This window comes from Microcaecilia unicolor, chromosome 3, assembly GCF_901765095.1.
Source record: "Microcaecilia unicolor chromosome 3, aMicUni1.1, whole genome shotgun sequence".
Taxonomy (NCBI): domain Eukaryota; kingdom Metazoa; phylum Chordata; class Amphibia; order Gymnophiona; family Siphonopidae; genus Microcaecilia; species Microcaecilia unicolor.
In genome coordinates this window covers 182,951,742-182,966,510 of record NC_044033.1, presented here as the reverse complement: position 1 = coordinate 182,966,510, position 14,769 = coordinate 182,951,742, and positions in this window count along the sequence as shown.

Here is a 14,769-nt window from a genome sequence, read left to right as displayed (position 1 = left end):
AACTGACCCCTTAATTAGCTCCCTTAACTCTCACACGTCGATAATGCTGATTTATAAGCCTCAAGATCATTCAGATTTTTGCCACCTGCATCCAACTTGTCATAAAAGGCAGTTCTCAAGTGGAGGAGTGGCCTAGTGGTTAAAGCACTGGTCTTGCAATCCAGAGGTGGCTGGTTCAAATCCCACTGCTGCTCCTTGTGATCTTGGGCAAGTCACTTAACCCGCCATTGCCTCAGGTACAAACTTAGATCTTGAGCCCTCCTGGGACAGAGAAATATCCAGAGTACCTGAATGTAACTCACCTTGAGCTCCTACTGAAAAAGATGTGAGCAAAATCCAAACAAATTATTTGAGATTCTGTTGCTACTATTGGAGATTCTACATGGAATGTTGCTATTCCACTATCAACATTCCATGTAGAAGCCTGCCCTTGCAGATCAGCAACGCAGTCACGCAGGCTTGTTTCTGTGAGTCTGACGCATAGGCGCCCCGTATAAGAGGCTTGGGGAGGCTAAGCCTCCCCAGCCCAACCGTAACCTTCCCCTTGCTGCTACCCCCCACCCCGCCCCCCAAACGCGAGGCTGCCTGGCACTGCAGCCAAGCAGTTCTCGGAAGTTTCCTCCGATCCTTCCCGCCCTCAGCTGAGCTTCCCGATGACAGCCGTCCTCTCTCCGTTCCCCCCCCCCCCCCCCCCGGCGCGTGTTTACCTGTTTTACTTTTAGTGGCAGCGAGTGGCGATGGCAGTGATAAAGAAGAAAGCACTGCGGGATCCTCCAGCTTCTCCCTTCCCTTCCCTCACATGTGTCCCGCCTTCTGCGATGACGTATTTCCTGTTTCCGCGAGGGTGGATGGAGGAGAGGGCAGGGGAGAATGGAGAGTTGCTGGAAGGACGGATGGATGGATGGGAGGGAAGTCAGGAAGGAGATGGACATGGACGGAGGGGAGGGAAGAGAGGAGAAATGCTGGACATGGATGGAGGGAAAACTGCTGAATTTAAGGGCTGGCTCAGAACACTTTGAGGGCAGACACTGAAACTGGAGGAAGGATAGGGATAGGGCTACAGATAGTAGACAGGACGCATAAGGACACAGGAGGATGGTGGACATGGTAAGAGAAAAAATATCAAATGGAAAGAAGACACTGCATAAAACAGAAGACACTGGGACCAAAGCGAATAGAAAAACTAAATGATCAGACAACAAAGGTAGAAAAGGGTATTTTATTCAGAATTTATTAATTGGAATATGTCAGCTTTTGGAAATGTGCATCTGTGATATCTTGCATGTAAGTTTCAATTTTTCTAGTATTGCTGCATGCTGAGTCTGAGTTCTTGAGGTAACTTTCCAGTTCAGTATTTTGCCTTCATATCTGTGTCATATGTTTTTCATGTGTGATCAAGGTGTTTTTCATGTGTGATCTAGCATGTAGTACTTGCAGCCCTTTTTGGGTTTTTTTTTCACTAGGTAGTGTACTGGTGTTTTAGAGCCTGGTGTAATTATAGTGCTGCCTTTCCATGTATAAAGTTGTAGCTCGTCCTATTCTTGGAATTAGTGCTGTAATGGTTTGGTAAGGTTATGAGTGTGTGTTTGCACAAGTTTGTGTATAGTATTTTGCAGTGGAGAGATTGTGTGTTGGCCTTACTGAGGTGGCACCAAAACATCAGAAAGGGTGTAGAGCCTAAATCATGACACACTACCTCTTGAAGGATCTACATATGGTCGCTAATAAAAGGAGCTCATTGTGAACACTATCCACCCTAAAAGGGTGTTTTGTGGCTCTACATGAGAATTGTGATATTATGATCCCTTGTTTCATATTGTTGAAGGTCTGCATTTTCCGTATGGGTGGTATATTGGTGTATTAGGGTCTGCCCAGTGTAATATTTATGCTACAGTAAAGGTTCTGAGTGTGTTTTTGCACAAATTTGTGCATAGTAACATAACATACATATAACATAACATACATAGAGGCATATTTTCAAAGCACTTTGGGAGGCTAAGTTCCATAGGTTTCTATGGAACTTTGGAGGCTAAGTGCTTTGAAAATGAGCTTTATAGTAGGTGACGGCAGAAAAAGACCTGTACGGTTCATCCAGTCTGCCCAACAAGATAAACTCATATGCGCTACTTTATATGTATACCTGACATTGATGTTTTGCAGTTGAGAGATTGTGGTTAGTATATGCTTTGAGCAACCACTTTATTCTTTGACATGTGATACATATCTAATATCTACATTTAATAAAAGGTATTAATTGTGACTTTTATTTTTACTTATTTTTTTTCTGTGTTGTCAGACAATTATGGATGTAAGCTCCACCCCTAACCCCACCCCCTTTAGCCTCCCCAAACAGTTGGGCCACCGACCGCCTATGGTCTGACGTCCTGCACGTATGTGCAGGACGTCAGACTCACAGAAACAGAAGCCTGCGCAGCCGCATTGCTGATCTGCAAGGGCAGGCCTCTACATGGAATGTTGCTAGTGGAGGAGTAGCCTAGTGGTCAGTGCAGTGGAACATTGAACATTGCTACTATTTGAGATTCCGTTGCTACTATCTGAGATTCTACATGGAATGTTGCTATTCCACTAGCAACATTCCATGTAGAAGCCTGCCCTTGCAGATTAGCAATGCAGCTGCGCAGGCTTCTGTTTCTGTGAGTCTGACCTCCTGCACATATGCTAGAAAGCCAAGCTAAGAACACAACCAAGACGCATTGAGCCTGCCATGAGTGGGAAAGCGCGGGGTACAAATGTAACAAAACAAAAAACAAAAATGTTCCACGCTATGTGAAAATGATTTCCATCAAAAAGCAAAAATCCTTGGGGAACGTTTGGAGCAAAGGGGGTACCCTAAAAAAGTCGTAAAACAAGCTTATCGACGAGCTAAATACAATCACCGTGACCACCTGTTACTACCTAGGGTTAGACCAAATTCGGAAGAGAACAACATGTTGACCTGTGTTTTAAGATTTACTCCTAATGCCACCAGGGTTACAGGATAATTAGGAACCACTGGAGCATCTTACAAACTTTACCAGCTTTTTCGGATATTCAAGTCCGTTTTGCCTACAGTTGTTCTAGAAATTTGAAAGAGCTGCTTTGTCCCTCTATCTTACCTGCTCAGATTGAAGATGTACAGATGTGGAATGGACACAAAAAAATGTAATAACTGTAATATGTGCCCCATTATGCAGGAACTGAGGAGTTTTAAACGTCCACAAACAGCTCAAGAATTTTCATTGAAGGTGAACACTGACTGTAGATCCAGCTATGTTGTATACTGTACTGTCTGTCCATGTGATAAGCTCTATGTGGGACAGACAACCCGCTCTCTATATATTTGTTTGACAGAGCATAAGAGCATCATCACTACTAAGAAGATTACATCACCGTTGCTCGGCCATTGCAACTTGTTGGGCCACTCTTTTGATCAGCTAAAATGTTTTGTGCTGCAACACATTAAGTTCTCCCAGAATCGAATTGGTGACAATAGAAAACATTGGCTTTTGCAGAACGAGCAGCGATGGATCTTTCGTCCGAACTCGCTAAGTCCGGAGAGTTTAAATGGCAGACTAGAATGGTGCCATTTTTTCTGAGGGTAAGACAGTCTGATGAAATAAACTTTTCTAAATTAGAAGAGTTTTCCTAAGATATTAGCCGAAATTGGGTGGCGGAGCCGGTGGGGGAAGAGGGGTTGGTGGTTGGGAGGCGAAGATAGTGGTGGGCAGACTTATACGGTCTGTGCCAGAGCCGGTGGTGGGAGGCGGGGCTGGTGGTTGGGAGGAGGGGATAGTGCTGGGCAGACTTATACGGTCTGTGCCCTGAAAAAGACAGGTACAAATCAAGGTAAGGTATACACATGAGTTCATCTTGTTGGACAGACTGGATGGACCGTGCAGGTCTTTTTCTGCCGTCATCTACTATGTTACTATGTATTATATTCTGAGGTTCTCTATGGAAAATTGTGGTGATGTCATGATACACACCCCCATACTGCCCTGTTTTGATTGGCCAGACTCTAGCACGGCGTCTGACGTAGCCGTCTATAAAGGATGGCCATTTTCTGCTTAGTTTTCTTCTTTGAATGTTTATGCAGTGCAGAGGTGAGATGACAATGTATTGTTATTTTAGATTCTGATAAGATGAACAGATAATGATCTATTTTCTCTGCTCCCTAGATTGTACACGGACCACAGAACACTGAGGCAGGTCTTCGAAACGGCGGCCATCGTTGGTCCTGGTCAGCGTGTAATAAGGACCCCGCACGCTAGAACACCTGAAAAAGCTAAGTACTATCGGGTGTGGATTAAATGTACTAAGCGGTTCAGTAAAAATTTAGAAAATATATAAAAAAATATGAATGAACTGAAAACTTTCAAGGAGGTTTTATGGCCGATGATGATGAAGTCCAGCCCCCCCCCCCCCCACCCCCGATGCTTTAAGTAACACTGGGGGCTTCTCGAGGCCTTTCCTCCAAGCAGTTTTACTGTTTCAGTTAATATTTTGACAAACAGACATTTTTGATGCTTATTCTTGTATTATCTCCTCACTTTTCTAAATAAAACTACCTGCAAGACCTGAGGGATATGCCCAACTGATCCTGAGATTTCTGTCCTCTTCCCCAAGGCATCAGGAGGAAGGCAAAGGTTGAAATGATGCCTACACTGGAAAATCACAGTGATTACACCACAGCGCACACCTTGAGGGCTGCCATACTGCTTTTGTAAAAAAAAAAAAACACACACAACAGACGGCTGGAAATGTTGACCTATTTCCGGGACAGAAGGAAGCTTTTCTTAATCTCTTTAGTGATGCCACTTTCCCTCTCTGCTGGATCCTGCAGTGGGGAATTTACGGGTCCTGTTGACTCCAGAGATTCCACGTGTGATGTCAGTGCAGGGGAGCGACAGGCTCTGCTGGCTACTTCCTGATGGGCCGAGAGGCGACAGCTGCTGGAATTTCACCGGGTGCTGCCCCTCCCCTGCACATGGTAATGCCGAGAGCCGGAGGGCAGAGAAACACAGCCTGTTCTCGCCACGGCTCTCACAATCCAGGGAGAGGGAGAGAGGGAGGATCGTGTTTGATGCGGAATTGCAACCTGTCTCGTGACCTCATGACGTATTAGAGGCAAATGGTAAACAGGGATCTCCGGGATCCTTAGAAAACCTCGAAAAGTTCACCTTTTTCTTACATAATGGTTGCCATTCGGACTTTTAACATATAATGTCCTTTCAAAAAAATCCCATTAGACCAGTCCTTATTTACAACTCCCATCCCAGTACATTCTGCAGAAAGTAGGGACTAGGACGTCAAACAGATAGCCAGGATTGGGCTCACAGCCTGGAAGATCTCTTGTGATGATCAGATGGAGATATGTAGGTAACTTTGGTATATGCGCGGTAGAATAGTCAAGATTTCCATGTCTGAAAGGGCAGGCTGATCCAGTCTCGTTGCATGCCTGCAGTTGAGGTCACACACCCCCTTCCCCCATTTTCTGTGGTGGGTTTGTTATGATTCTGCTTCAGAATTTGTAAATTCTGTCACATCTTCATAAATGTGACTTTACATTGCATTATGTACATTCTATTTTTAATTTTATAAAAATAACGTTTCTTGCTCATCCTGGTAATTTATTGCCCCTTTTTGTTCCACTTCTCTCCACCCGTGACCCTAGTGGCAGCTGCTCCTGTTCATAGTAATATAGTAGATGACGGTAGAAAAAGACCTGCACGGTCCATCCAGTCTGCCCAACAAGATAAACTCATATGTTCCTCCTCCTCGTTTTTTTTGGTAAGAGCCAGGTGCTCCTCACACAATTTCCCTTGATTCCCTAATTCACAGCATAGGCCAATGGTTCCCAACTCTGGTCCTGGAGGCACCCCAGCCAGTCAGGTTTTCAGGATATCCACAATGAATATTCATCAGATAGATTTGCATGAAGTGAGGGCAGCGCATGCAAATCTCTCATGAACATTCATTGTGGGTATTCTGAAAACCTGACTTGCTGGTGTGCCTCCAGGACCAGGTTTGGAAACCACTGCCATAGCCTCTCTCCCCACTCACCAACTCCATTCCCCATTCTCACAATCTTCTCACCCACTGTCCACTCTCCCATAGGGGCCAGCTCAGTGGGTGCTTGAGTACCCCCCCAACACTGAAACAAATCTCTTTACTATAACCAGGGAGCATCGCCTTGTGGTTCCTACATGCTCATTCCAGTGTCGTAGCTATGTGGGGCCTGGGCCCCCCAAAATTCCCTCTGAGCCCCTGGTTTTGCTGGCGAGGATCCCCAACCCCCATCAGCTGAAGCGTTGTCCAGCGCCAGTCTCTGGCACCACTGCTTTGCCTGCCCCGCTCTGTCTTCCCCTCACATCTGGCACGCTCCTTTCAGTGAAACTGAGCATGCTCAATTTCACTAAAAGGAGCATGCAGGATGTGAGGGGACGACAGAGCAGGGCAGGCAATGCAGCGGTGCCGGAGACTGGCGCTGGACAATGCTTCAGCTGGCGGGAGTTGGGGACCCCCGCCAGCCAAGGTATTTGCTGCAGCAGTGGGTGGGGAGCTGTGGGGGGGGGCAAGGTGGCAGAACAAAATATGTCCCCCTCCCACTGCAGTCTGGCTACACCCCTGGCTCATTCAAATCCTACATCCCCCTCCCTCCATATTTACTGTGTTCCCACATCACCCACACACAACCCAATCCCTTCAGTCTTCACCCTAAGGCTTGCCCCCCCACCATTTCCACATTCAGGCTTCCTCTTTCCCCACTCCTTCTCTTGAGCTCCATACAGTCCTTTGGTCCCCCTCCCCCAACACATATTTTCTTGTCCCTGCACTCACCTTCCCATCTGTTAAAAAATGTATTTTATATATTTATCTATTCATTCATTTAATTGTATTTATTTGATTATTTGCTATATATTTAAACAAAAGTTAGATATCATGGTGGCTGACAAATCCTAACAGTGATCAGGAAATTTCAGAGAGCACAGAACAAAGAAGAAGGAACACACACACACACACACACACACACACACACACACACACACACACACACACACACACACACACACACACACACACACACACACACACACACACACACACACACACACACACACACACACACACACACACACACACACACACACACACACACACACACACACACACACACACACACACCACACACACACACACACACACACACACACACACACACACACACACACACACACACACACACACACACACACACACACACACACACAAACAAAAAGACTGAATGAACAAAATGGAGAAGATACGAAAGGAAAGGGAGTGAATAGGATAAGTTCAGCAGCCTAAAGACAATGACGACAGAAGTCGGTGAAGGGAGGGATGGAGACAGATTCACCCAACCATTTTAAACAAGATAATTAATCCATAGGAAAGGAACAATGAAACAGATTTTGAATGTGGCATATGTCTATTAGATTGTAAGCTCTTTGAGCAGGGACTGTCTTTCTTCTATGTTTGTGCAGCGCTGTGTATGCCTTGTAGCGCTATAGAAATGCTAAATAGTAGTAGTAGTAGTAGCAGTGAGTTCCATCCAGAGTGAGGGAGCCAAAACATTTAGGAGCATAGTTATCAACCTGGGCTACTATTAAGACATGTTATTTTACCACAAACTTGTAATACTTTAGCACAGGTTCCATTTGATACACTGAGACTTAGATATGAAATTCATTTTATTTATTTATTTATTTATTTATTGCATTTGTATCCCACATTTTCCCACCGTATGGCAGATTCAATGTGGCTTACATATTGCTGAAAAGGCGGTTACAAAATTGAGATTTGTAGAAGTCTAGAATATAATACAGAAGTACAATAAACGCTTAGGTTGATATATTAGCATATTGTGAGAGAGGTTAATATTATTGTTTTCCATTTCTGAATGTTTCGTGATGTATGGTGGTGTGGGATTAGGCAGATGCAGGGGGGAAAGACTTCTTGAAAAGATGTGTTTTCAGTTTTTTTCTGAATCGTAGGTAGTTTTCTTTGAGTTTCAGGTCTTTGGGTAGTGAGTTCCAAAGTTGTGTGCCTATAAACAAGAGGCTGGCGGCATGTGAAAATTTGTATTTTATACCTTTGGAATTGAGGTAGTGAAGGGTTAGGTAGGTTCTTGCTGTTCTCGTCACGTTTCTTAATGGTAGATCGATAAGTTCCGTCATGTAATCTGGTGCGAGTCCGTATATGATTCTGTGGACTATTGTGCATATTTTGAAAGTTATATGAGCATTAATAGGAAGCCAATGTAAGCTTCTTAGGAGGGGTTTCGTGCTTTTGAAGCATGTTTTTCCGAAGATGAGTCTGGCAGCCGTGTTTTGTTCTGTCTGTAGTTTTCTTATGATTTGATCTTTGCAGCCTACGTAGATACTATTGCAGTAGTCTACATGTGGTAGCACCATGGTTTGGATCATGTTGCAGAATGAATCCGTGGGAAAGTAAGGTTTTATACGTTTGAGCTTCCACATAGCGTGGAACATTTTCTTGGTCAAGTTCTTAGCTTGGCTTTCTAGCATTAGGTTGTGGTCAGTTGTTATGCCTAAGATTTTCAAGTGGTCTGAGATTGGGAGGGATTGCCGAGGGGAGAACATTATTGTATTGGGACGACAGAATGAGACATTGGGTTTTATCTCTATTGAGTTTTAACTTGAATGCCAATGCCCAGGATTCCATGATGGTCATGCTGTTTATTATTTCCTTGGTGATTTCTGTGGGGTTCTGTTTGAAGAGAATATAGATGGTGATGTCATCTGCGTAGAGAAATGGATTGAGGCCTTGTTTGGATAGAGATTTAGCCAGTGGTGTCATCATTAGGTTGAATAATTTAGGTGAGAGCGGTGATCCTTCAGGTACTCCACATTCCGCTTTCCAAGGTGGAGATATATCTGAGTTTGATTTGACTTGGTATGTTCTGGATGCCAGAAATCCCTTGATCCAGGAGAGTACTTTTCCTGTAATTCCTATCTTGTCGAGGATTCTCAGTAGTATGTGGTGGTCGACCATATGGAATGCGCTTGATAGGTCAAATTGGAGTAGGAGGATGTTTTTACCCCTTGTTATTTCCTGCTTGAATCTGGTCAGGAGGGTGGTTAGTATTGTTTCTGTATTGTGGTGAGGTCTGAAGCCAGATTGAGATTCGTGCAGTATGTTGAAATCAGTGAGGTATTCTGTTAGTTGTTTGGCGACTATGCCTTTTGTCAATTTGGTTGTTAGGGGTATGGATGCTATCGTTTTGTAATTCGAGGTGTCTTCTGCTTTTTTTGTGTGTGTGTCTTTTGGGATGGGAGTTAGTAGGATATTTCCTCTGTCCTGTGGGAATAGGCCTTTTTTGAATAGATAATTAAGGTGGTCTGTGAGTTCTGTGACGTATTGATTAGGGGGGGGGGGGGTTCATTATATAGTTGGGCAGGTGTCTAGTTGGCAGTGGGCGGAGTAGAATTTTCTGAGTGCGTGAGCTATTATTTTAGTGCTTAGATGAGTGAAGTTATTCCAAATACGGTCTGCCAGGTATTCCCTTGGGTTTGGATCTAGTTCGTTTATGAATGTTTCTGGATTAATATTTCCCTGATGCAGATTCTTGCATAGATTGGTAATATTTTCTTCAAAGTATTTGGCAAGTTTGTCTGCATGTGGGAGGTTTGCATTCTGTGTAGTTACCATTTTGGTGTTAAGTTGTTTAATAGTTTGTATAATTTCTTTGTGTCTTTGTAATCTGTGCCTATTTGTTCTCTATAGAAGTTTCTTTTGGATTGTCTTATTTTATATTTGTATTTTGTTTTTCTTTCTAGGCATTTAATGATTGTTCGTTTTTGTTTTTTTTCCAGTTTCGTTCTAATGTTCTAGTTTGCATTTTTAGAATTTTTAGTTCTTCGTTAAACCAGAGTATTTTATTGGGTTTTGTGCTGATTTTGTATGTATGGGTGCTATTTTGTTGAGGCTTTCGTTGCATCGTTTGTCCCAAACAGTGAAGAAGTCAGTTGAATCGGTTTTTGGTGCCTGTTGTTATCGTATATTTCTTGCCAAAATGTTTTGAGGTCTATTTTACTTCTTTGTTTTATATAAGACCCGTTGATGTGTTTGGGGAAGACCTTCCTTCTTCCAGCATAAGGTCATAGTTAATTTAAAGTGGTCGGACCAAGGTACGCTTTTCCATTGTTGTTCCATTACCGAAAAGGTTCAGTCACTGGATAGTTTGTATGTTAATAGATCCAGTGCATGGCCATTTATGTGTGTGGGGTTGACTTGTGGCCAGTGGAAGTTCCACATTTGTAAGAACTCTTTGCATTCTAGTGTGTCATTTGAGGTTGTGTCCTCTAGGTGAAAGTTTATATCTCCTATTATTATTACGTTAGGATTTGCGAGGCATGTGTTTGATATAAAGTCCATGAGAATTGGTTGAGCATCTTTCCAATTTCCTGGTGGTCGATATAATATGATGCAAGTCAGGTGAGCTGGGAGGGATTTGTTTTGTAACCTGATTGCGTCGATTTCAAGTTGTGTATTAATGGATTCTGCAATGGGTTCTGAAATGAATTCGTCTTTGTAGATTAGGGGTATGCCTCCTCCTCTTTTACCTGTTCTGGTCCAATGGTTGATTTTGTATCCTGGAGGGCAGATGTCAAGGATTATGGTGTCATCTTGGTTATGAATCCAAGTTTCACTGATGAATATTAGGTCTAGGTTGTCCTGAGTAATCCAGTCTGTTAAGGTTTCCGTTTTGTTTATTACTGATCTAGCATTTATATATCCTATTTGGATCTGTTTAAAGGTTTTGTCTAAGGCTGGTATTAATGGAATATTTATTAGTTGACGTGTGATTGATGTGTAGGGTGTGTATGGGTTCTTTTCTCCTGTTTTCTGTTTTTGTTTGTGTGATGATGATTTTCCATGGTAAGGTCTGGTTTCGATCTGATGACAGTAGTTTAATCTGTTTGTGTATTATGGGGATGATATTCTGTTCTTCTTGGGATAGGGCATCTATTGTATGTACTAGGGCCATGATGTGTAATCCTAGGATTAGTTACATTTTTCAGCGCATCTGCAAAAAAGGCCTTTTTTTTTGCCGAAAATGGACGCATGTCCATTTTGGCCTGAGACCATACCATCACCCATTGTCTTAGTGGTAAGATCTCACGTGTTAACCGGGTGGTAATTGTCAGTGTTCATATACTGTTGACTACCACCCGGTTAGTGCCACGTAGTAGAAAATAAAAAATATTTTCTGCCCGCGCTTAGACATGCATAAAAAATGGAATTACCACCCAGGGCTCATGGTAGTTCCAAATTGATGCACGTTAGACGCGAATAGGCGCCTACACACTTTAGTAAAAGGGCCCCTTAGATTCTTTTATTAGTTCTGACCTGGAAATTTTGGTTTGCTAAGTGTCTGATTGCCATTGATTTTCCTTCCTTACATGTTTTGTGTTTAATTGCCCTCCTGGAAGTTGGTCCTTAGCAAAGGAAGATCGTTATGACTTTATTGCTAGGAATTCTTAACATTCAACGTGTAATTTGATTTTAGGAGATATAAATTCTGGAGAATTACACTGATTCTAAGGTTAAAGATCATGTTTTATCTTTGGATGCATTTAATTATTATTTACCTCCATCACAAACTACTCATGAGAAGGGTCACCATTTAGACATATGGTTCATCTGGCCTTAAATTAGGCGACACTATCTTCTCAGAGGCAGTTTGGTCAAAGGTGATTTGGTCTGACCATGTTATACTCCAGTTTAAAACCTGTTGGGCACGCCCTAAGGGGAAAATAGTTAAGCCTAAAGTACAATTCTCCTGTAGAGGGAAAATAGATGAGATTTTATTTTGGAATAAGTTTGATCAATCTTGGATTGCTGTGGATCCTTTCAGTTTTGAAGAAAGCTGGAGACAATTTAGTCAGATAATATTAGATGACTTTGCTCCAATCCATATTAAAACTAAGGGGTCCTTTTACTAAGATGCACTGAACAATGTCCTGCGGTAATGTAGGCGTGTGTTTTGGACGCACACAGAATCATTTTTCAACACGCCTGTAAAAATGCCTTTATTTACTTTGACTGAAAATGGAGGTATGGCAAAATGAAAATTGGCATGTGTCCATTTTGGGTCTGAGACCTTACCGCCACCCATTCACTTAGTGGTAAGGTCTCACGCGTTAACTGGGCAGTAAAAGTCTATGTGCATAGAATGCCTTTTACCGCCTGGTAGCGCTGTGCGCCAGAAAATACGTATTTTCTGGTGCGCGTAGGGGACATACGTCAAAAATGAAATTACCGTCTAGGTCACGCAGTAGCCGGCGGAAATCCCAAATTGGAGCGCATTGGGCACACATAGGCGCCCACGCAGCTTAGTAAAACTAGTAGATAGAGCAATGATTGGTTTGATGAAGAACTCTCTAGTTTTAAAAGAAGATGTAAACAGAGCTTAAATGGATTAAAAGTGGGACTTTAGAAGATAGATCCAATTGGAGATCAGCTGGTCACACCTGTAAAACTATGCTTATATCCAAAAGATGTGTCTTTTAAGAAAGTTGGACTGGATATAACTGATACTAAATATATTTTTCAGTTAGTTAACAAGTTAACTGATGCGGCTCGTTATCATTAATCTAATCTGGATACTCCCCCTACAGTTTTACAACTGGCTACTTTTTCCAATCAAAAATTTAGGTGGTAAGATCTACATTTTCAAATCAGTTAACAGAGCTTAATAGAAGTATTGCTGATATTGATGTAAAGGGCACCCCTGGTGATAGATTATGGGTTGATTTTTCTCCAATCAACTGGAAGACCTTTAATTCCTTCTTTTTACGATATTCTAAATCACATGGAGGTGTATTTTCAAAGCACTTAGACTTACCAAGTTTCATAGGAACCTATGGAACTTTGTTAGTCTAAGTGCTTTGTAAATGAGCTCCTGTTGGTTTTGGAGTGGGTGCCATATATGCTAATGGTCTTTTTTCAGAAAATTTAGGAGGTATTATTATTACTCCTATATTGAAAAACCTGAAGGATTCTATTGAATAGGTTTGAAGCTATAGACCAGTTGCATCCATACCAATGTTCGTTAAGATTTTGGAAAGTTTACTTGGGTTCAGTTAAACAATTTTTTATGGCACCATAATATTCTACACCAGTCTGTGCGGTTTTTGAGTGGGCTATAGCACAGAAACAGCGTAGGGGCTAGTACTCTCTCTCTCTCTCTCTTAATTCTCATATCCATACTGTAGTTAAAGCCTTGTTTTTCTTATTAAGAAAACTGAGACTGGTGAGATGCTGTTTTGAAATTGACAAATTCAGACTTGTAGTCCAATCGCTGCTATTGTCGAAGCTAGATGGGAGTGCAAAGTATAAGTTAAGAAAGCTTCGGACTACACAGTACACAGCGGTGCATTTAAGTTTTTCTTTAAAAACAATCAGACAAGGTCTCGAGGTATTTTGTAAAATTACACTGGTTGCCAACAGAGGCCAGGGTTGTGTTCAAGTTTGCTTGTCTTTTATTTAAGTTTAGAGGTGGAGCTATTCCAGTTTATACGTTGGAGAACTTTCAGTTCACATCTCCACTTAGATCCTGAAAAACCATAAACAGACAGTTCTCCTTTTCGCTGTCCTTCAGTCACAGGTTGTAGGGACATAAAAAACTCATGAACTATTGTTGGCTTATCAAGCCCCTAAATTTTGGCAAGAATTCTCACTATGTTTTACTCAATCTGACTCCTATGTTTTATTTAGGAGGAATCTTAAAACTTATTTTTCAAGACGTTTGTTTTTTCTACTAATTACAATTATTTGTTTTTTTTTATGATTTCAGTGTTGTAATTCCTGGGAGATTGCCTGGTTTCTTAGCGGATATTGGGGCACACTAAAAATAAGCTTGCGCTAAACGCTAGACACCCATACACTCCTATGAGTGTCTCTAGCATTTAGCACACGATAATAATTAGTGCACACTAAAATCGCTAATGTGCCTTTATAAAAGGCCACCATTGCAGTTATAGCAGTATACAAATACCACTGTTATGTTATACATATAGGTGTAAGTACATAAGTAATGCCACACTGGGAAAAGACCAAGGGTCCATCGAGCCCAGCATCCTGTCCACGACAGCGGCCAATCCAGGCCAAGGGCACCTGGAAAGCTTCCCAAATGTACAAACATTCTATACATGTTATTCCTGGAATTGTGGATTTTTCCCAAGTCCATTTAGTAGTAGTTTTTGGACTTGTCCTTTAGGAAACCGTCTAACCCCTTTTTAAACTCTGCCAAGCTAACTGCCTTCACCACGTTCTCCAGCAATGAATTCCAGAGTTTAATTATGCGTTGGGTGAAGAAACATTTTCTCCGATTTGTTTTAAATTTACTACACTGTAGTTTCATCACATGCCCCCTAGTCCTAGTATTTTTTGAAAGCGTGAACAGACGCTTCACATCCACCTGTTCCACTCCACTCATTATTTTATATACCTCTATCATGTCTCCCCTCAGCCGTCTCTTCTCCAAGCTGAAAAGCCCTAGCCTCCTTAGTCTTTCTTTATAGGGAAGTCGTCCCATCCCTGCTATCATTTTAGTCGCCCTTCGCTGTACCTTTTCCACTCAATGTTTTCTTCACTAGTAGAATTAATTAATCATTTAATCCCCATTTGTTACCATGACTTTTCAGTTCTTTCACAGTCCTCTAGGTCCTAAATAGCATCTTTCAACGTCCCCAGGTTTTTGAC